General features: G+C 41.9%; 1 long non-coding RNA gene across 1 annotated transcript in view; it reads right to left on the bottom strand.

Annotated features, from left to right (window-relative positions):
- LOC309853223 overlaps positions 1-23,248 on the bottom strand; it is a 572,893-nt gene that overhangs the window by 357,309 nt on the left and 192,336 nt on the right. Inside the window, exon 3 of the long non-coding RNA XR_014305583.1 lies at positions 16-132. This is a non-coding gene — a long non-coding RNA (uncharacterized lncRNA). The remainder of the gene's footprint in view (positions 1-15; positions 133-23,248) is intronic.

The following is a 23,248-nucleotide window of genomic DNA, read 5'->3' as shown; positions in this document are numbered from 1 at the left end:
GCCAAGACAACTTACCCCATGAGGAGGCTAGATGAGGCCTGAAAATGCCTGTAGCTCTGCGGAGACGGGCTTATGGAAGGGCTGACATTCTCATTGGCTACCGGTCCATTTGGGCCAACTTATGGGTCATCTCTGAGAAAGAAGAAGAGGCAGCACTGAAAAAGCAACCCCCAGAATCCCATCCACCATGACAAATGCCCTTTCAAGGAATAATCTACACATGGCCCAGCCTGGCTCCCGCTTAATGGAGAGATCATAGTTATAGGTCTACAAGTTCGAGGTGAAAGATTGACACATCCAAGGACAACTCTCTGTGGGCATTCGATTCCCACCAGCTGTTTGGTATTATTTTTCACAGCATGGCTTTCCATGCTGCAGGTCATTAAGCCTCCGAACTCCCAAACTCCTTAGCCTTGTGAAACTGCAGCCGATAATGTAACATGATCACTCTCTGAAATGCAATGATCTCTGGGGTTTTAACATTTACAGGTTAAAAACAAGAGGAGCACATCACTCTGAGCACACAGATCAAAGAGGTGACAGTGCTGAAGGTCTAAGATGACAATACTCAAACTCTTGGTCCCAGGGACCTATTTACACAGTGACAATCTATTAAGGTCCCCAAAGAGTTTTTGTTTATATGAGTTGTGTCTATTGATATTCAAGCTGATGACATTTAAAAATATTCATTCATTTAAAATAACAATACTAAATCGATTACATGTCAACATAAATAATAATGTTTATTTTAAAGAACCATAGTTTTCAGGGAAAAAAACAATTTAGGGAGAAGAGTGGCATTGTTTAACTTTTTTTTTTTTTTGCAAATCCCTTCAATGTCTAGCTTAATAAAAGAGAGCTTGATTGTTATAATTTACTTTTTGGTTGAAGTAGATGAAGTAAATCCAGACTACATAGATATATAGTTAGGAAAGAGAAGAATGTTTTAACAGTCTTTTCAGATAATTGTGGGTAGTCTTATTTGATACTACACCAAAGCTCAACAAGGAGTATTTCTTGAAGGTTAGTTTCTTTTTTTTTTTTTTTTTTTTTTTTTTTTTTAGATTTTTTTATTTATTTATTTGACAGACAGAGATCGTAAGTAGGCAGAGAGGCAGGCAGAGAGAGAGAGGAGGAAGCAGGCTCCCTGCTGAGCAGAGAGCCCGATGCGGGGCTCGATCCTAGGACCCTTGGGATCATGACCTGAGCCGAAGGCAGCGGCTTAACCACTGAGCCACCCAGGCGCCCCTGAAGGTTAGTTTCAATGTAGAATCTGAAACAATATCAATATTTTTTTGTAATCTGTCCAATTAAAATTCATCAATTATCTTGCTCTTTGAAAAACTGATAATGCATGATGACTCATTTAGAAAATATGGATGCCCCAAGATATGCAGATCTTTCTCAAATATTTTCACATTTCATTTATATGATACTAAAAAAAAAAAAAAAAAAACCCAAACCCACCTTTGTTAACACCACCAACCATTGAGAAGTATTTAAGTACTGGGAAGTTGTCAAGCTCACAGTTTTCCAAAATTCTAATTTTCACTTGAAAGCCTAAATTTTAACATTGGCAACAAATACTATCATTGTTTTTCTTGAAGTGACAAGCTCACGTCATCCCGTTGTCAAGGAAATGTCTCCCAATTACCAACTTCGAATAATTATAATTTGTCTGCCAGTTATTCTTCCATGTAATGGTGTTGCATGGAAAAAGGAGCTAGTTGAGCTCGCAACTCAATCACACAAGGGCTTTTCCTTGGGCAGCCACCACAGTTTGCCAGGCAACAGCAGTGTTTTCCGTGTACTCCTCATTTCATCATACAAAGTTTTAAAAGATGTCGAGCCAAAGCTTGAGATTTCATGAAACTAACAATATTTACTGCTTTATCAAGGTCATTCTTAAGAAAAATTAGCTTTATTTATTTCCTTGCTGTTACTGTGTGTGTGTGTGTGTGTACATGTGTTTTAATGTGAGAGCCTGGTAGTAAAGAAGACCATGCCAGCCTGTATATGTTGAATTGCGTAACTGCCTCTTTGACTCCTACAAGGCACCAACATTATCATCCGCCACAGCTTTTGTACCAGCAGGCCCACTGTCCACAGTGAAAAAGACAAATAGTGTCTCAATGTTACGAAAATAGTTCTGACCTCGCAAACCTCCTGCAAGTCTTGGGGACCTACCAGGGTCCATGGATCATGCTCAGAGGACCATGGATCCTAGGAAGTTTAACTGACCACAGCAATGAAGGGCATTAGACAACTTCCCCCACGCTCAAGAGATCAGATGTTCTTCTGAGAAACCTCCTATCGGCCCCAGTATGGAGATGGTCTGGGGGGAAGGCTGACAGAGTAAACACAGAAAAACCACTGAGGAACCCACTGCATTCATCTGGATGAAAAATCATGAGGGTGTAAGTATGGCAGGGGATTTGGGGTGGAGGAAAAACTCCGGAGAGCTGTGCAAGGGTCGTTGTGTTATGAATCCTACATCCAGATCTCAACTCCATCACCAGGCAGGTCATTAAAGCTATAAATTACAAATTAATCTTTAAAAAAAAAAAGTAAAGAAGGAAAGTGTGGTGCTTGAATTCTTCTTCTGCCCTCTCTGTGTGTATTTGATGACTCCGGGTTTCCTCTGCAAAAGTCAATGAAACAATTAAGTCTCTGCCCATTTTTCCTCATCCTGATCTCAAACAGTGTTAAAAAGGCTTGCGCTACACTTTTCACACCCAGCCCTGTTAATAATTCATGCCTTTGCCTTCTTCAGTTCTTTTTTGTATTTGCTACTTAAATCCGGCAGATATATGCACATTCTCCCTTGGTTTCTGAATGCCCAGTCCTTACAGACATTCAAACAGCTACTTCTTTAACATCAGTAATTCAGGGCTGGTGAAATCCTCCCCACCTTCCACCAAAACCCCCAACAAGGGACAAAGACTGGCCTTTCCTAATTTTCGTCAGCTCACCTTGAGACAAATTCTCAGTTTCACTTATATAGCTTAGCCCAGAGTCACTGTGGCTAAGCCAGAGGAGACTCTGTTGCCATTCAGGATGTGGACTGTGGACCAGCAGCATCAGCTTCACTGGGAAAAGGATTTCTCAACCTCAGTAGTATTGATATTGGAGGCCAGAAAATTCTTGCATTGTAGGATGTTTAGCAGCTTCCCTGGCCTACACCCACTAGATGGTAATAGCACCCTCAACTCCCAATTCTGACAACCAAACACATCTCTGACTTTGCCAAATGTCCACTGGGGACAAAATCACCCCACCTGAGAACCACCACCCAAGCCTCATTAGAAGTGTAAATACACTAGCCCCATCCCAGAGCTAATGAGTCAGAATCTGCATATTCCAAGATTCCAGGTGACTCATAGGCACATTAAAGTATGAGAAGCACTGGACTAGAGGGCTGGTTCCCAAACTGGACTGCACATTGGAATCACCTAAGAATCTCTCAGAAAATTTTAGTGTCTGGGTCCTACCCTGGGGACCCTGACTGCACTGGTGTGGGTACAATCTGGTCACTGGGACTTCTAAGACTTGCCCAGGGGATTCTGGTGCAGCAAAGTTAAAAACCACCATTTCTTGAGTGGTTGAGCCCTAAATCCTTGCATTTTGAAAATGAGGAAACTGAGGCATAGAAGGGTCCAGGAACTTCCACATGTGATAATCAATAAAGCCAAGGTTTGAACTGTAAACTTCCATTGCAGGGAGGGAGCCCTGGTGATGCTCTACGGGTTCTCTAGCTCCTCCGAATATTGTGGCCATTACTCCTCTACTTCTTTATTTACTTTCTCTCTTACTGATTATATGGCAAGGATGGATCAATCATGTGGGTCTGGCTCACCATGTGTCTCCCTGGGGCTGAGAACGTCCTTGTGCACAACAGGGACGCAGTGCTGGAGTGAGAGAAGAGGTGAACAAAATGAGCAGACAACAGAAGATAGCCAAATCTGCATCTGTTTGGTGCCAAAGGCTTCTTCTCTACTGAAAGAGTCAGAAAAAACTACCAGTGTTCTGTCTGTGGCTGAGTGCAGCTAGATGCCCCTTCTGCCTGCTCAGTGACCAGCCTTTCAGGCTCCATGTGTGCCAACTGAGGCCAGAGGGGGCGAAATCCAACAGCCACAGCATCAGCATCTCCAAGGAAGCCTTGATCACATGGAAACCGTGAACAATGGCGCTTTACCTCCAATCCTCCCTCTTTGTGTGTAGTAAGGTCTTCTTAGAGAAAGACAATAAGGTCCAGAGTAGTAGTGACTTGCTCATAAGTACTGGGGAAGCTAGAACTCAGAGGAGCTTGTGATTCCAGCTGTCCCAACACTTCCGCACAGAGGTGACTCTCTCTGGGTCCCCTGGGGTCAGGGAGACATTTGAGATGCCAGGCTCAGCTACTTTCTCCAGCCTCGTTTCTCACTTTTCTCCTCCCTCCCTATTCTTCCCAACCCAGCAGAGCTCTCCATCCACTCCAGCCACCACACTGATCCCTCTTTCACTTCTTTGAATGCACCACACGGTCACTCACCTCCAAGCCTACTGTCCTGTAAAATTCCCTCCACAGGTCATTCTCCATTCTTCAGGTTTCGGCCCACAGGTTAACACCTACAGAAGCCTTCCCAAACTACTCCTCACCAGGGAGATGCCTGTTTTTTGTTCCTATACACACTCTGATTTCTACCATTGAACTCACAACACGGTCTGATGGTAATTCCTTATTTGTCATCCCCACCAAGTGGTAATCTTGGGGAGGCCTGTGAACATGTTCATGGGCTTCCCCTCTTACTCCAAGACCTAGCATTATTCCTGGCACAGAGTATGTACCAAATAAACATTTATTCAAGAATCAATAAGCCAAACACTGTCCGTGGCATCTCAGCCAAGACATGGGCCTGCATATTCCCTTTCAGGAGGGTCTAAGATAAAATCCTAATAAAGGGATGGATGGGAGGAGGGAAGAGTTTGGTGTCTGTTTGGATGCTTGGAAAGTCACATCATCTGTCAAGTGATCACAAAAGCATCAACGGTCAGTTTCCTGCCTCTCTGCAGGTCTCCTTCCTTATCAGCCTTCCTGGATACAACCTGAATGACAGGAGGAAAAGGAGACTGCACAGCAAGCAGCCACCAACCTCTGGGCCATGTACAAGAAGCAGGTCATCCCAGGGCAGGGAGTCGGAGGCTGGATCAGCCACACTCACCACATGTGGCATTTAAAAGGAATGCCCCACCCAACACTGGCATTATAACTAGAGAGTAAAGTTTGGTAGGACATGTTAATGCAAATATTTGCATGGTTAAAATTTAGCGAACCAGGATGTGACTTTTCCTGAGCCAATTTGGGGATGCATGGCTGCATGCGTGGCTGTGAATTTCTGTTGGATGCTCAGTAGCCGGGGCAAGGCAAAGATCTGGGGGTCTCTGCCTCTCTCTCCCGATGGTCACCTGAGACAGTTTGAGTCTGAGAAACCTTTGGAAAAATAGCCACAGTCTTCTCAGACCTTCCCTGCGGGGAACTGTGCTAGAGATTCTGCAGGTAGCCTGACTTTGAGGAAAGGAAGGGAGTTGTAGGCAGAGAACTGTCTACCTCGGGTCTGGAGGCAAGGATACATGGGACATGCTCAGGGGTGGTGAAACTGACCTAACACATGGCTTGAAAGTAACGAGTCACAGCATTAGGCCCTACTGAAGAGGACTGTAAAAAATGGTGATGATGGTGATAATAACAGTACACCAAACATATACAGGGCCTTAGATTGAATGTAATCTTCTATGATTTGAGAAAATTCAAATGATGTCCTTAGTCCAGAGTCTGCCAGGGCAAATGCTCAGTCACTGTCAGCCACAATAACCTCACTTGATTCTCCACAAGCCCCATGATGGACTGTTATTACCCTCATGTAACAAAAGGAAAACACAAAGGAAAAATAAAATGAGCCTGTGTAAATTAACACACTCACAGGGGGTGGCCAAGATGAAACCCTGGTCAATGTCTGAATCAGGATGCCCTAGAGCTTCTGAATCCAGACCCATGGTCCTTTTCAGGCTAGTGAACTAGAACTCTCTACCAAGAGTAAGGGAGCCAGAACAGATATGGGGCCCAGCAGAAAGCGAGTGTGCCAGAGGTGTGCTGTGGAGATTTCTCCAGCCCAGGACTGGGGGAAGCCTGGAAGTGCAGAAAGTGGAGGTAGGGAGAAAGGACATCTCCTGCTCTGGGGAAGTGAAGGACCCAGACGTAGGGGGTAATAGCAAGACAAGAGAGGAACAGGTGGATTTGGGAATTATGGGAGGAAATCAGTGGCATGGGGTGGCAAGATGGAGAGAGCAAATACAGGCAGAAGGATTAATACAGCCACCGACATACAGGACAGTTCTACCCAGGGGATGGCTGAAGATGGCTCTTAGAATCCCACAAAGCATACCCTTCAAGGGCCATGTCCTTCTTCCTCCTCTTCTTCCTCCAACTCCTCCTCCTATCTCTTTTTAGAGTAATTTACTGAGGTAAAGTTCATAAAGCATAAAACTACCCATTTTTAAATCAACAATTCAGTGGTATTTAGTACCTTCACAATATTGTACAACTACCACCTCTACCTAGTTCCAAAATATCTCCATAGTGTCAAATTAAACCCCAGCCCCATTAAGCGCTCACTCCCCAGTCACAACTCCCTCTAGGCTTGTCGGACGCTAACCTGATCTTTGTCTCTGTGGATTTGTCTATTCTGGACATTTCATATAAGTGGAATCCTATAATCTGTGGTCTTTTGTGACTTTTTTCTTTCACATAGTATAGTGTTTTTGAGGAGTATCCACCCTATAGCACGATCTGTCCAATTCTCTCCCTCCCCAAAGCTCTTATCACCCCTCACAACATTAGTAGTCCCCACAACTGCCCAGCACTGGAAGAGCTCTACATAGAGGGCAGTGCTTATGACAAACAATTGCCCAAGTTCTTCTGGATGGAAGAAAAAATTGAAGGTAACACTTCCAATAGCTATCTCATTTCCAGATGTGGTCCCTGTGCCCTGATGGGGCAGATGAAGAGAGTGTTCCTGGGGGAGCAGATCTGAGGGTACGTGCTGCACTTTATTTCTTGATGCTCCCAGCATCATAGACAAAGGTAACACACTGGTACAGAGAGTGAGTAGCTAGATCTTATTGCCTCCTAATTTTGTCCTGATGCAGAACTGTCAAGACCTCACATTTCAAAGGCAATGGTTGTTTTGAACACCAACCCTAAGTTCTTGCTCTTTGACTCAGTCTGTGAACCCTACAGGGTTTTTGTTTGTTTGTTTGTTTGTTTTTCCTACAGGGGTTTAGATTATTTTTTTCAATTTTGGGGTTTAGATCTTTTTAAAGCCAGCACTGCACAAAGCAGAAGCGTGCGAGTAAATTCCCCTGATCAGAGCTCTGCACACTGCCAGGGATGAGCCTGAGAGGGGCTGATCTGACGATATCTGTGTGGGACCGAGCAGCTCATGGTCAAGTGCAGACTATAACTGCCAGGGGTGTTCTCTTTGCACTTCTACCAGGAGCAGAGTTGAGTGTGCTGAGAAGTTGAGCAAGCAGGAAAGGTAGGCATCTGAAAATCTGTGCTCTCCTCTCCACCCTGTCCGGGTTCAATCTTACCATCCCACCTTTGGGGGCCATTGCTACAAAGGTTTCCCTACCACAGTCCCAAGCTTTGCACACCACAGCACAACCAGAGTCATTGCCCCCAAAGGGGGACTGATAGCTTTACTGTCACCCTTAATATCCTCCAGTGGCTCTCAAACCTCTCCAACAAGGGTTAATCCTAGGTTTAGGCACCCATAGGCCCTCACAGTTCTCTAAACTTGAGAAAACAGTTTTCTTCTGTGAAGGGCCCAAGGGTACATCTGAGGCTTTGTAGGCCCATCACACTCTCTACTTCAACCATGCAACTCAACCCTTGGGTAAGAAAAGCAGCCGCAGATGATATGCAAATGAGTGATTTGGCTGTGTTCCAATAAAACTTGACTGACAAACATGCCACTGGCCAGATTTAACCAAAGGACTGTAGTTTCATCACTCTTGTTCTAACCTTCGAATCTATATGCTACATGATGTGCGATTGTGCATTTCTGTGGGGAGCAGATCATAGCTTTCAGCAGACCCTGAACAGGTCAACGGCCGTCCAAACGCAAACGCTCTCAGATGGTCTCACCCCAGCCTCTGACTGTGCACTGGCCATGCTGTGAACATACCAGGCTCTCTCCTCATCTCTGTCTTCGCATATGTAGAGCCTGACCACCTGTTCCTGTCCAGCACATTTCTTTATTCAATAAACACTTGAAGGCCCGCTATGTGCAAGCCACTGTACAGCTTGTGTACTCATGATATCTACTGCCTAATGGGGGGAAATAGATACAAGAAAATGAAGGGGATAAAGAAACTACACACCTTGTAACTAACCACTGTACTCAGATGTGCTAAGGTCAGTGAGAGGAAAGGGGAGGGTGCCATGGCGGTCAGGGGACCAACCTTCCAGGTGGGTTCCCAGGAACTGAAACTTTCAGTGCTCAAACCAGAATTTCTTGATGAAACAGCCATGTCACCCTATGTGAGAGTATACTTGGGAGACTCTAACCACAGTGGGGCTCAGGGAGGTCTCCTGGAGGGTGCGGCACTTCAGTGAAGACATCTCATTCTGTGACCATTGTTCCCTTCCTTCTAGCATCCTCTCAGCTCACCACAAGGCTGTTCCATCCCTTTCCGGTGCCCTCTCCACCACCCCCCCTACATTCCTTCTGTAGACATGCTCTCAGCAAATCCCACTCTTTCTTCCCCAAAAGACAGAATGACTTCCTTTTCACATCAATATTTTTGTTCTGCCATATTTAAATTATTTTTTGAAGAGGTTTCTTTCATTTGTGATGATTTGACTTGTCTTCTTACACAAAGTAATATAAGACAGAGGACAGTTAGACAGTATATGGAAGTGGGGGAGAGCAGAGAGAAAATAAAATAGACTCAGCTCCATCTCACTGGTAGTCCCTAAGAAGCCCTCATGTATCCTCAGGTTCAACCCTCTTGTATCGGCTGAGATCAAGCACCTATTGTGACTCTTGCTGCAGTTAAATTCTTTACACAGAAATCGTCTTAGTTTTTGTAGTTGTAGCAGTAAAGATCTTTTTGAAATGCAGCTACCTGAGTAACATAAGAGTACTTCACTGAAGAAGTACCATCCCTATTTGTGGAAAGACAGTGGGTTCATGGTCGGGTGCAGAAAAGAGAGGTCACGACAGATGTTTAGCAAGGAGTAATGACCATGCCTACTGGGAATGCTGTCACTTCCTGGTACTGCACCATTTGTGCTAGAATACTGACACCAGAGGAGTTCTTCAATAATTGTATTTGCCTGACCCCAAACTGAGTAAAATAACCTGTCAAGGGGCTATTTTATGTACTGATTGAAGCACAAGGAATTGACATTTTTGTAGCACAAAATACCATCAAGTATTGTCATTTCATATAGTCCAACCTATTTCTGCCCTGTGTTGCTAGGTTTTAAAACTATTTATTTCTGGTATACATTTTTCTTGAAATGTATACATTGAAATGCAGGCATTAAATGTCCGAGTTCCAATCTGGGCTCTAGTACTATGAAGCAGAGAGTGTGAGTCAGCTCTTCCCAGCCCCGCAGTGAAACATGGATGTCAGCACCTACAGCACTGAGCTACCGAGTGCCTGACGGGAGGATGTGCAGGCAAAGTGCCCCCTCCAGTGCATGGTACAAAAAGAGGTGTCTCTTCAAAGAAGCTCACCTAATAACAGACTCGGGCTGAGAACCCTCAGTCACATGACTGCACACTTGGGATAACTGATCACAACTCTTACCGGCCCCTCACCCTGCTCAGGAATGCGGTAAATGGCCTACACTGACTCGCATTGACAGGTAAGAGGGCCTGAGACCCAAAACAAGAAGTTCCTTCCCCATCATCAAGGTAACTGGTGTCTTTGTTTGCAGGTGTGCCATGCTTTACCTTATGTGGGAATGTGTGCCTCACATTGTACAGACACTGTTGCCAGGCCTAAGATGTGGGTTTCCAGTCATAGAAGCCAGTGGATGTGAATTTACAGCCCAGGGAAGAGGATGGTTCTTCAACAGCAAGAGGAGTTAGCACACTTGGACCCTGTGAAGCCACATATCCGCGCTGATGAAAGAGATCTGAGGTGCAGGTCCTCAGTGTTATTTTTTCAATGAAGTTTTCATTCACAGCAGAAAAGTCATTAAATATGCCTTCTGGGAGTCTCAGGACATGTGCAAAGACACGTGCAATGATATGTTCCACCAAGTTGTATTAAAAATAGATATTGAAAGTTAAAATGCTCTCTACCAGCATCACCAGTTACTTCTAAATGGGTAAATCCTTCTCCCCTGACATAATAGATAGGTTTCTGCTGCCTCAGCCTTTTGGGAAAATAAGCACCCCAGAAGCCCCTGTGCAGATTTTATTGTGAATCAGGTGTAAAAATCAGATGGCTCTCTCCGTACTGCCTCCTGAAAACCTGCTGATTTATGGAAGCTGGGAGAGATTGCATTGCAAGGTTGAAATCAGTACTCTCCCTTTCTTCTGTTCCCCATAACACTTTGCAGAACTCAGAGGAAGGTCCTGGAGCTAAAAATGGGAAAATAAATAGCATGAGAGGGTGTTTGAGAAAAAACTAGCCATTTTCTCAACTGTGAAGATAATAGAAGAGTTGAGAATAAGAGAGGCAGAAAGTAAGAGAACAAATAATACTAAAAGTTAAGTCTCTGCCCTACCCATCTTTTTTAAGTTATATGGTCATGGGCAAGTAAAGTAGGCATACTGGGACTGAGGCAAGGTTGCTAGATAATTGCTAATATCCGTAGCCTCTTTTTCCCTTAGCAAATGCCACTTAACTGTTTTCCCAGACTCTTGAAGCTAGGTGTAGACATACAACAATGAGCTACGTACAATATGGTAGAAAATTGTCCTTTAAGGAGAAGACCTTCCATTTCTACTTTCTTGTGGCCCGGAATGTAATATAATAGTTAGAGCATGAGCAGCCATTTTGGACCATGAAGCAGCATGCTAAAAGTAGCAGAGAAGCAAGGCAGAAGGGACCCAACCATGTCCCTTAATGATTTCATGAAGCTGCCATGCCAGCCTTAGATTGCCTAGTTCCACTTACTCGTTCACATGTGAAAATAGAGCTTGTATATTTAAACCACGGTAGGAGATTTTTCCATTATGTGAAACCAAACTTAATCATAATGACTCAAGTACCAACTCCATAAGTTTTCTGTGTAACTTACAAAGCCAAGGTGAGTGCAAAGTGCCTGGAAGGAATACAAGATTCTCTCTCTTGTGGAATAGGTGATGGGGATTAGGGAGTGCAGTTGTCATAATGAGCACTGGATGATGTATGGAAGTGTTGAGTCACTATATTATACACCTGAAACTAATATAACTGTATGAAACTAATACAACTGTAATATAACTGTATGTTAACTAACTTGAATTAAAATAAAAACTTTAAAAAAACAAAGTTTACCCATCTCTCTCCCACTTTCTCTCTCTTACCCTACTTCAAGGTGAAAGTGTTCATCAAAAGTTCATTGGAGGTATAGGAGTAAAATGCAGAATTTTGTCATAGTCTGGCCAAAGACTCAAAGAACAAGATTATTATTACACAAGGGAGGATTTGGATCATGTCAAGCTAAAGTCATTTTGACTAGTTTGAGTATTAAATTTTGACCTTTAAACTCTAAGAATAGCAAATAGTGTAGAATAGTATATAGAACTCCCCATATGACTTCTCCACTGGTGTCTATAAACCAAGGCTAAAACAAAACTATTGATTAATTTTTTAAGCCAACTTCTCTCTGAGTGATCTTGATTCCAGAAAATGACACCACCCTGTCATTCTTATTTCCTCTTCTTCCCTCCTGTTATCTGATTCATCAGCAAGTCCTGTTGACTTACATGCAAAACCCCTCCCAAATCCACTCACCACTCCCTCCATATTCCCTACTGCCTAATGCCAGACACCAGTGCTCCCCATCAGCTGCCACAGCTCCTTTGCTGGTGCTCCTGCTTCTGGTCTTGCTCTCCTAAAGAAGCCAGAATGATCTTTTAAAAAATGAGTACCTAATCATGTCATGGGTCTGATGCAAACCATTGAGGTTTTCCCAACACAATATGGTAAAAATTCACCCTGCCTACCACCTCAACATTGCCTTCTGTTTCTCTCCTCTTCAATCATGTGCCTTGATTTATGTTCTTGAAATGCACTAAGTTTACTCCTGCCTTGGGGCATTCAAATCTATACTTCCCCTTTACTGACAAGCTCTTCTTTCACATCTTTGCATGGTGTCATCCTTGACATTCAGATCTCAGCCAAAGGTCACCTCCTCAGGATGCCTTCCCTGAGCGCCCTGAGGATCCCAGGCCCCCGGTGTCTATAACTTCACTGTGTTTTAGCTCATCAAAACACATGTGCATATCCAGTGTGTGGGGATTTATTTGTTTGTAGGAAACCCCACCCTAGACTGAAGCTCCATGGGATTACAGACCTTCTGTGTTGTGGTCAAGACTATATTAGCTGTGTTTAGCAAATGGTGTAGGTGCTCAACAATTCTTAAATGAGTGAGTTGATAGGGCATGTCAATCAAAATATTAAAATCAGCTGGGCTGATTCAACTACTAAAGTAATATTATTAATATCAAATTCAAAGTGAATTCAAACACAATTGCTAATATAACTCCAGCAAGTATTCCAGACTTCAATGGATTCCTCACCTCCCCCACCACTCCACCCCTCATTTCATCACTCCAGTCAAAGCCTTGCCTTGGAGCAAGTGGCCATTTCTTTAGCTAAACAAGCTAAGAAGGAACTAAATTGCTTATCAATAGTAGGTAGGGGTTTAGAGAGTAATAAACATATTCCTCTGTTTACACTCACACCTCTTCCTTCTCTTTCTATTGGCAAATGATAAGGGTTGTTAAGAGATTATTGAACTGTTTTAACTATCTACAGTTGATGGGCAAAGCTTTTCTCTAATTAAGCAAATCCTAGAGAAACAAGTCAGCTGAGGGAAGATTTTCATTTCTAATGTTAGGCAGCCAGAACTGAGATAAGCATTTTCCTACCTCTTATGGTCTCCAGGAAGACCCCAAGTACAGAGTACAGTCAACCACCACCACTGTAGGGTATACACTGCCCACATGCACACACCCAGTTATTGAGCTTTCTAGGCATGAAAAATGAAAGTAGATCAGAGACTCAGGATGCCTGGGTGGCTCAGTCACTAAAGTGTCCAACTCTTGATTTCAGATCAGGTCTTGATCTCAGGGTCATGGGGTCAGGCTTCTTGCTCAGGAGGAAGTCTACTGGTGATTCTCTCTCTCCCTATACCACTTCCACTCATGCTCGCTCTTTCTCTTTAAAACAAATACATAACTCTTTTTTTTTTTTTTAGTAGATTACAGACTCAAAGCTTGATAAGATAGTATGATCAAAATGTGGTAATATTATTTCTGGAGAGGAGGCAAGATGGAGGAGAAGGAGTAGACTGAAATACTAGGTCCCAGGAGTTCAGCTAGGTAGTTATCAAACGATTCCAAACACCTACAAACTCAACAAGAGATAGAAGAGAAGGAGAAGAGCAATTCTAGGAACACAAAATCGACCACTTTCTGGAAGGTAGGATGTGCACAGAAGTGAATCTGGGAAGATAGACCGTGGGGGGAGAAGTAGAGAATTTCCCTAATATGGCAAAGGGAACAAGCATCAAAATCCAGGAGACACAGAGAATCCCCCTCAAAATCTATAAAAATAGGCCACACCCTATCATCTAAAAGTAAAACTTACAAGTCTTAGTGACAAAGAGAAAATCCTGAAAGCAGCTGAGGACACAAAGTCCATAACATAGAATGGTAGAAATATTAGACTGGCAGCAGACTTATCCACTGAGACCTGGCAGACCAGAAAGAACTGGCATGATATATTCAGAGCACTAATAAGAAAAATATGCAGCCAAGAATACTATATCCACCTAGGCTATCACTGAAAATAGAAGGAGAGATAAAAAAGCTTCCAGGAAAAACAAAAATTAAAAGAATTTGCAAACACCAAACCAACCCTACAGGAAATATCAAAAGGGGTCCCCTAAGCAAAGAGAGAATGTAAAAGTAGTAGAACAGAAAGGAACAGAGACAATATACAGTAACAGTCACCTTACAGGCAATACAATGGCACTAAATTCAAATTTTTTGATAGTTATCTGAATGTAAGTTGTCTAAATGCCCTAATCAAAAGACACAGGGTATCAGAATGGATAAAAAACAAGACCTATTGATATTCTGCCTACAAAGAACTCATTTTAGACCCAAAGATATCTCTGGATTTAAATTGAGGGGATGAAAACAATGTACCATGCTAATGGACATCAGAAGAAAGCTGGGGTGGCAATCCTTATATCTGATAAATTAGATTTTAAGCCAAAGACTATAATAAGAAATAAGGAAGGACATTATATCATTCTTAAAAGGTTTGTCCAACAAGATTTAACAATTTTAAATATTTAGAACCCGAACATGGAGGCAGCCAATTATATAAACCAATTAATAACAAAATCAAAGAAACACATCAACAGTAATATAATAATAGTAGGGGACTTTAACACCCTCATTGCTGAAATGGACAGATCATCTAAGCAAAAGATCAACAAGGAAATAAAGGCTTTAAATGACACAAAGGACCAGATGGACATCACAGATATATTTAGAACATTCCATCCCAAAGCAGCAGAATACACACTCTTCTCTAGTGCTCATGGAACATTCTCCAAAATAGACCACATCCTGGGTCACAAGTCAGGTCTCAACCAGTACCAAAAGATTAGGATCATTCCCTGCATATCTTCAGACCACAATGCTCTGAAGCTAGAACTAAATGACAAGAGGAAAGTTGGAAAGAGTGCAAATACATGGAGGCTAAAGAGCATCCTACTAAAGAATAAATAGGTCAACCAGGAAATTAAAGAATTGAGAAAATTCATGGAAACAAAGGAAAATGAAAACACAACTGTTCAAAATCTTTGGGATGCAGCAAATGCAGTTCTGAGAGGAAAGTATATAGTGATACAAGCCTTTCTCAAAAAAGAAGAAAGATCTCAAGTACACAACCTAACCCTACACCTAAAGGATCTAGAGAAAGAACAACAAAGAAAGCCTAAACCCAGAAGGAGAAGAGAAATAATAAAGATCAGAGCAGAAATCAATAAAATAGAAACCAAAAGAACAGCAAAACAAATCAACAAAACTAGGAGCTGGTTCTTTGAAAGAATTAATAAGATTGATAAACCCCTGGACAGACTTATCAAAAAGAAAAGAGAAAGGACCCAAATTAATAATATCATGAATGAAAGAGGAGCGATCACAACCAACACCAAAGAAATACAATCATAAGAACATATTATGAGCAACTATATGCCAGCAAATTTGACAATCTGGAAGAAATGGATGCATTCCTAGAGACACATAAGCTACCAAAACTGAATCAGGAAAAAATAGAAAACCTGAACAGACCCATAACCAGTAAGGAGATTGAAGCAGTCATCAAAAATCTCCCAACAAATAAGAACCCAGGGCCAGACAGCTTCCCAGGGGAATTCTACCAAACATTTAAAGAAGAGTTAATACCTATTCTCCTCAAATTGTTCCAAAAAAATAGAAATGGAAAGAAAACTTCCAAACTCAGATTTTATGAGGCCAGCATTACCTTGATCCCAAAACCAGACAAAGACCCCATCAAAAAGGGAATTACAGACCAACATCCTTGATGAACACAGATGTGAAAATTCTCATAAAAATACTAGCCAATAGGATCCAACAGTACATTAAAAGGATTATTTATGGGGTGCGTGGGTAGCTCAGTGGGTTAAAGCCTCTGCCTTCAGCAGGTCATGATCCCAGTGTCCTGGGATCAAGCCCCGCATTGGGCTCACTGCTCAGCAGGGAGCCTGCTCCCTCCTCTCTCTCTGCCTGCCTCTCTGCCTACTTGTGAGCTCCATCTGTCAAATGAATAAATGAAATCTTAAAAAAAAAAAAAAGGATTATTCATCACAACCAAGTGGGATTCATTCCTGGGCTGCAAGGTTGGTACAACATCTGCAAATCAATCAATGTGATACAATACATTAATAAAAGAAAGAACAAGAACCATATGATACTCTCAATAGATGCTGAGAAAACATTAGACAAAGTACAACATCTTTTCTTGACCAAAACTCTTCACGCTGTAAGGATAGAGGGTATATACCTCAATATCATAAAAGCCATCTACGAAAAACCCACAGCAAATATCATTGTCAATGGGGAAAAACTGAGAGCTTTTCCCCTAAGGTCATGAACATGGCAGGGATGTCCACTATCACCACTGCTATTCAACATAGTACTACAAGTCCTAGCCTCAGCAATTGGACAACAAAAGGAAATAAAAGCCATCCAAATAGACATAGAAAATTTCAAACTCTCACTCTTTGCAGATGATATGATACTTTATGTGGAAAAGACTCCACTCCAAAACTGCTAAAGCTCTTACAGGAATTCTGTCAAGTGTCAGGATATAAAATCAATGCACAGAAATCAGTTGCATTTCTATACACCAACAGCAAGGCAGGAGAAACAGAAATTATGGAGTCAATCCCATTTACAATTGCACCCAAAACCATAAGGTACCTAGAAATAAACCTAACCAAAGAGGCAAAGAATCTATACTCAGAAAACTATAAAGTACTCATGAAGGAAACTGAGGAAGACACAAAGAAATGGAAACACGTTCCATGCTCATGGATTGAAAGAACAAATATGAAAATGTCTATGCTACCTAAACCAATCTACACATTTAATGCAGTCCATATCAAAATACCATCCATTTTTTTCAAAGAAATGGAACAAATTATCCTAAAATTTATATGGAACCAGAAAAGACCCCAAATAGCCAGAGGAATGTTGAATAAGAAAACCAAAGTTGGTGGCATCACAATTCCAGCTACTCTGGAAAACAGCATGGAGGTTCCTCAAAAAGTTGAGAATAAAGCTATCCTATGACCAGCAATCACACTACAGGTACTCACCCTAAAGATACAAATGTAGTGATCCAAAGGGGCATGTGCACCCGAACATTTATAGCAGCAATGTCCACAATAGTCAAACTATGGAAAGAAGCAAGATGTCCATCAAAGGATGAATGAATAAAGAAAATGTGGTGTATATTTACAATGGAATACTATGCAGCCATCAAAAGAAACGAAATCTTGCCATTTGCAATGACATGGATGGAACTAGAGGGTATTATGCTGAGCGAAATTAGTCAATCAGAGAAAGACAATTATCATATGATCTCTCTGATATGAGGAATTGCAGAGGCAGTGTTGGGGGGTCATGTGGGGTAGGAAAGGAAAAAATGAAACAAGATGGGATCAGGAAAGAAACAAACACAAGAGACTCTTAATCTCACAAAACAAACTGAGGGTTGTTGGGGGGTAGGGATAGGCTGGGTTATGGACATTGGGGAGGGTATGTGCTATGAGGAGGGTAGCATTTCTGTGAAATGTGTAAGCCTGATGATTCACAGACCTGTACCCCTGGGGCAAATAATACATTATATGTTAACAAAAATGATTTTTTTAAAATGTGGTAATACTTTCGCCAAATAGGAAACATGCGAGTTAAATAGCAAATGAGTAAAAATATTATTATTTACTTCACTGAATCAAAAGATCTCATACTACTTTTCTTATTGGAAACTCCCTGACTATTAATTATTTTAAACAGTTATTTCTGATAAAGCAAGTATGGCAGTCTTTTAATAATTGGTATACTATCTGTTCAGGAGCTGGAGAGATCTGGGTTCAGATCTCACTTAGCTTTGCGTAAGTTACCCAAACTCCCTGATCTTCAGTTTCTCATGGAGTGGACAGGGATGAGACACAACTAGCACCAACTTCACAGGTTGCTGAAAGCATTAAAGTGAGATGTAACCAGGCACAAAGCACTCTGCCTTAAGAAAGTTCACAGCAAATACTACTTGCTTTTCTTTTACCCCCATTTTTATTATGGTTTAGCCCTGAATCCAGCCTTTATCAGCAATGGTGATCATTTGGTCTAATATTTTTTTCAGGTGTCAGGTTTGCTTTAAGAGCTCCAGTTTTTTCACATTTTCTTACATAGTTGTTCTCCCTTAAAATAAAATATCTTAACATAGCCCATCGTAGCTGGACAATTTGGGTATTACCTGTGTTTTCTGCTTTGATTCTTCTATTAATCCCCATCATTCTCTTATGCTCAAGGCTACAAACTCAGCAAACCCCCTGATATTCCTTGAACACCTCAATGCTGCTCTAGTCTTTGTATGTCTGGCTCCTTCTCCTCCACCAGGCTTCAGGTCATCAGCTCACAGGAGGACAGTTCATGATTGTGCTTTGGTAATATTCTCCCTTCATTCTCCCATCACCCTGTTCATTTCCAGCAGGACACTCTGGTACAATCCAAAACTATCCTTTCTATGTCTTTTTTGTCTGTTTGATATCTATCTTCTCACCAGGGTCTATGCTCCTCCAGAGAGAGATCTTACCTAGTTCCCAGTTACCTGCCCTGAACAGGCTCCTGACAACTGTTTAATGAATAAGCAAGTGAACTAATTTGTAGGTATAATGATTGCTTTGATTTGGATTTCCCCAAAATGACAAGACCAGGGTGTGGGTATAGGTAGTTCAACTTCAGGAAAAACCAGGAAGGAAGCAGACGAATGAGACAGAGAAGGGACAGAAACTGGGAAAAAGTTAGATTTTCATGTCTGTTACCACTATGAGCAATTGGGGCTCTCACTAGGGAACACTAGACACAGAGTAGAATAGCCATGAGGCCATCCATACCCCACCCTGGGTAAAGTAGGTTTCCATCTCCCACCAAATCACATGAGTTGTTTACTGAGGGCTATTAATTCCTCAACATTTCCAGCTTAATTCAAAACAGGCAGACTGGGCTACAGAGGCTAGTGAAAGCATTCCAAAAAAATCACAGGGACTGGCAGGGGGAAATTAGGCAGGGTGTGCCCCAAAGTGCCAAGTTCCAAGGACACATACGATGGGGCCCTTAATTGTTAAAACAAAATTCAAGGCACACAATCCAGCGCTGAAAATCACAGCCACTCCCTCAGGTCTATGAACCATGCCGCCAACACACACGGACACCTATATGATACAGAGGGGGGCATATACACGTATATGTATATGTATATACATATACATATACAGCAGCAGCAGCTAACTCTTCTGCTTCCTTCCCAAAGACATCTTGAACAAAGCATGGCCAAATTCAATAAAGCCATCGTGGTCACCACTAACAAGTGAGAGGCATAGCAATGCGTGGTTAAATGCAGCTCCTAGGATATCCATTCAAATATACTGGGGCACCGCAATGTTGTCTAGCAACAGGCTCTGGCCTGGCTTCCTGATTCTGAAATAACCAATATCACATTAACAAGGTTTATGCTGCAAATTACTCTGTACAAAATGCTATTAAAAGTCAGTGATGAGTGAAAATAGCCTTCAAAATTCCACGTCAACATTCAAATCCTAGATTGGGTTTCTCCTCTCCAGTTTCATTCAAATAATTATCTTCCCTGGCTTAAATGATATTTTTAAATTTGATTGCATCCCATAGCCATACGTTTATTTTATTTGGATGAGGGAGAAAGGTATCTTAATTTTTCATAATAAGAGCTCTCATGAAAACTGGAACTTCAGTGACATGACAGTAATCAAAACTGAATTCTATACAAGAGGTAAATTATATTGCCTTCGAAATTAATTTGCAAATGGTCACAATATTAATAAAATGCAGGCAAGACTGAGATTTCCCTATTGCAGAAGTCTAGGTCCTCGATAACCAGAAGCCAATCCACTGAGGAGCACAGTTACCAGCAGCAGGTCACATGTTAGAAAGCCTGCAGTTAGCCCCAGATGTGCAGTGCAAAGTGTAGAGACTAAAGCATGACATATTTGGAGGAATAGAGCCTCTGATTCTTGTCTTCAGCCTCCTTACGCTCTGTGGCAGCCCTGGAAGATGTCAGGATCCAGCCCCAGAAACCAGAATGTAAATAGTACCTCCTCTAGGACACTGCGGTATGGTAAGCCCTCTAGCCCTTCTTCAGGAAGGCCTCTGAGGTGGATTCCTTCCCCAGTAAACTGCTTGGTTTTATTCTTAATAAAATGCAGCTTAGATTTTCCTTTGAGATCTACTTCAGTTGATGGCTGAGTCTCTTATGAGACTGAACAGCTTGAGGCAAGGACTTGGTGGGTGTTTCCTATGGCTGCTGTAACAAATTACCCACACTTAGTATCTTAAAGCAACACAAATTTATCCTCTTGCATTTGTGAAGGTCAGAGAAGAACCCACTGCTTTGTATTTTTTACCTTTAGAGGCAGCCTGCATTCCCTGGCTCATGGGGTGCATCACTCCAACCTCTGCTTCTATCTTCCTGTCTCTTTCTTGTTCTTTGACCTCCTTGGTCCATCTCATAAGTATCTTGTCCTCAGGCCCATCTGGATAATCCAGAACCATCTTCTCATTTCAAGATCCTTAATCAGATCTGCAAAGACCCTTTGGCCATGGAAGGTCACATAGTCACAGTTCTGGGAATTAGGATGAGGACATCTTGGGGGGACCACTATCCTGACCACCACAGAGGTAATCATCCTGGTATCTTAAGTGTCTGGCCTAGAAAAGCCACGCCCAGGTAATGTGGAATTACAGTGAAATGCCAACAAAGTGAGGGAATTCAGAGCTTGTGCTTTGAGAGTGTAATCAGACAGGCTTGGTCATGAATCCTTGCTCTGCTGTGTTAGCCAGACCAGCTTCTTGAACTTCTCTGAACCTTGGCTTCTTCACTTGTATAATAACTACTATGTATGGAAAACCCAAAAGACTCCACCCCCGAATTACTAGAACTCATACAGCAATTCACCAATGTGACAGGATACAAAACCAATGCACAGAAATAAGTTGCTTTTCTAGATGCTAACAATGTAACTGTAGAAAGAGAATTTAAGGTATTGATTCCATGCACAAAAGCAACAAAAACCATAAGATACCTAGGAATAAACCTAACCAAAGAGATCAAAGATCTGTACTCTAAAAACTACAGAACACTTACAAAAGAAATTAAGGAAGACGCAAAAAGATGGGAAAACATTCCATGCTCATGGATCAGAAGAATAAACATTGTTAAAAATGTCTATCCCAGGGGCGCCTGGTTGGCTCAGTGGGTTAAAGCCTCTGCCTTCGGCTCAGGTCATGATACCAGAGTCCTGGGATCAAGCCCCTCATAGTGCTCTCTGCTCGGCAGAGAGCCTGCTTCTTCCTGCTTCTGCCTGCTTCTCTGCCTACTTGTAATCTCTGTCTGTCAAATAAATAAATAAAATCTTTAAAAAAACAAAAAAAAAAAAAGATAAAGAGGGCACCTGGGTGGCTCAGTGTGTTAAAACCTCTGCCTTTGGCTCAGGTGATGATTCCAGGGTCCTGGGATCGAGCCCCACATGGGGCTCTCTGCTCAGCAGGAAGCCTGCTTCCTCCTCTCTCTCTGCCTGCTTCTCTGCCTACTTGTAAACTCTGTCCATCAAATAAATAAATAAAATCTTAAAAAAAAAAAAACCTCTATCCTGCCCAGAGCAATTTACACTTTCAATGCTATCCCTATTAAAATACCATCAGCATTTTTCAAAGAGCTTAACAAACAATCCTAAAATTTGTATGGAACCAGAAAAGACCCAGAATTTCCAAGGGAATGTTGAAAAAGAAAATGAAAAAGAAAAAAAAAGCTGGGGGTATAACCATGCCTGACTTCAAGCTGTATTACAAAACTGTGATCACCAAGACAGTATGGTATTAACACAAAAACAGACACCTAGACCAAGGAACAGAATAGTGACTCGAGAAATGGTCCCTCAATTCTATGGTCAACTAATCTTTGACAAATCAGGAAAAAAGATCCAATAGAAAAAAGACAGTCTCTTCAATAAACGGTGGGAAATTGGACAGCTATATATAGAAGAATGAAGATGGACTATTTTCTTATACCATACACAAAGATAAACTCAAAATGGATGAAAGACCTCAATATGAGACAGGAATCCATCAAAATCCTAGAGGAGAACATAGGCAGTAACCTCTTCAACGTCGGAAACAGTAACTTTTTTCAAGTCACGTCTTCAAAGGCAAGTGAAACAAAAGCAAAAATGAACTCCTGGGGCTTCATCAAGATAAAAAGCTTCTGCACAGCAAAGGAAACAGTCAACAAATCTAAGAGGCAGCCCACGGAATGGGAGAAGATATTTATGAACGACACTACAGATAAAGGGCTGATACCTAAGATCTATAAAGAACTTCTCAAACTCAACACTAAAAACCAAACAAACAAAAAACAACAACAACAACAACAACAACAACAAATAATCTAGTAAAAAAAAAAAATGGGTGGAAGATATGAACAGACACTCCTCTAAAGAAGACATACAAATGACTAACAGACACATGAAAAAATGCCCCACATCACTTGCCATCAGGGAAGCACAAATAAAAACCAGTGAAATACTACCTTATACCAGTTAGAATGGCAAAAATTAACAAGTCAGGAAACAACAAATGTTGGTGAGGATGTGGAGAAAGCGGAACCCTCTTACACTGTTGGTGGGAATGCAAGCTGGTAGAGCCACTCTGGGAAGCGATATGGAGGTTCCTCAAGATGTTAAATATAGAGTTACGCTATGACCCAGCAATCACACTACTAAGTATTTATCCCAAAGATACAGATGCAGTGAAAAGAAGGGGCATATGGACCCCAATGTTCCTAGCAGCAATGTTCACAATAGCCAAACTGTGGAAGGAGCTGAGATGCCTTTCAACAGATGAATGGATAAAGAAGATGTGGCCCATATATACAATGGAATATTACTCAGCAACTAGAAAGGATGAATACCCACCACTTTCATCAACATGGATGGAACTGGAGGGGATGATGCTAAGTGAAGTAAGTCAAGCAGAGAAAGACAATTATCATATGGTTTCACTCATGTGTGGAACATAAGCAATAGCACGGAGGACCAGGGGGGACAGGAGGGAAAGCTGAAGGGGAAGAAATCACATGGGGAGATGAACCATGAGAGACTATGGACGCTGGGAAACAAATGGAGGGT

Source organism: Mustela nivalis, assembly GCF_964662115.1.
Source record: "Mustela nivalis genome assembly, chromosome: 18".
Taxonomy (NCBI): Eukaryota; Metazoa; Chordata; class Mammalia; order Carnivora; family Mustelidae; genus Mustela; species Mustela nivalis.
The sequence above is the reverse complement of the archived record's forward strand: the minus strand, read 5'-3'. Positions and strand labels throughout refer to the sequence as shown.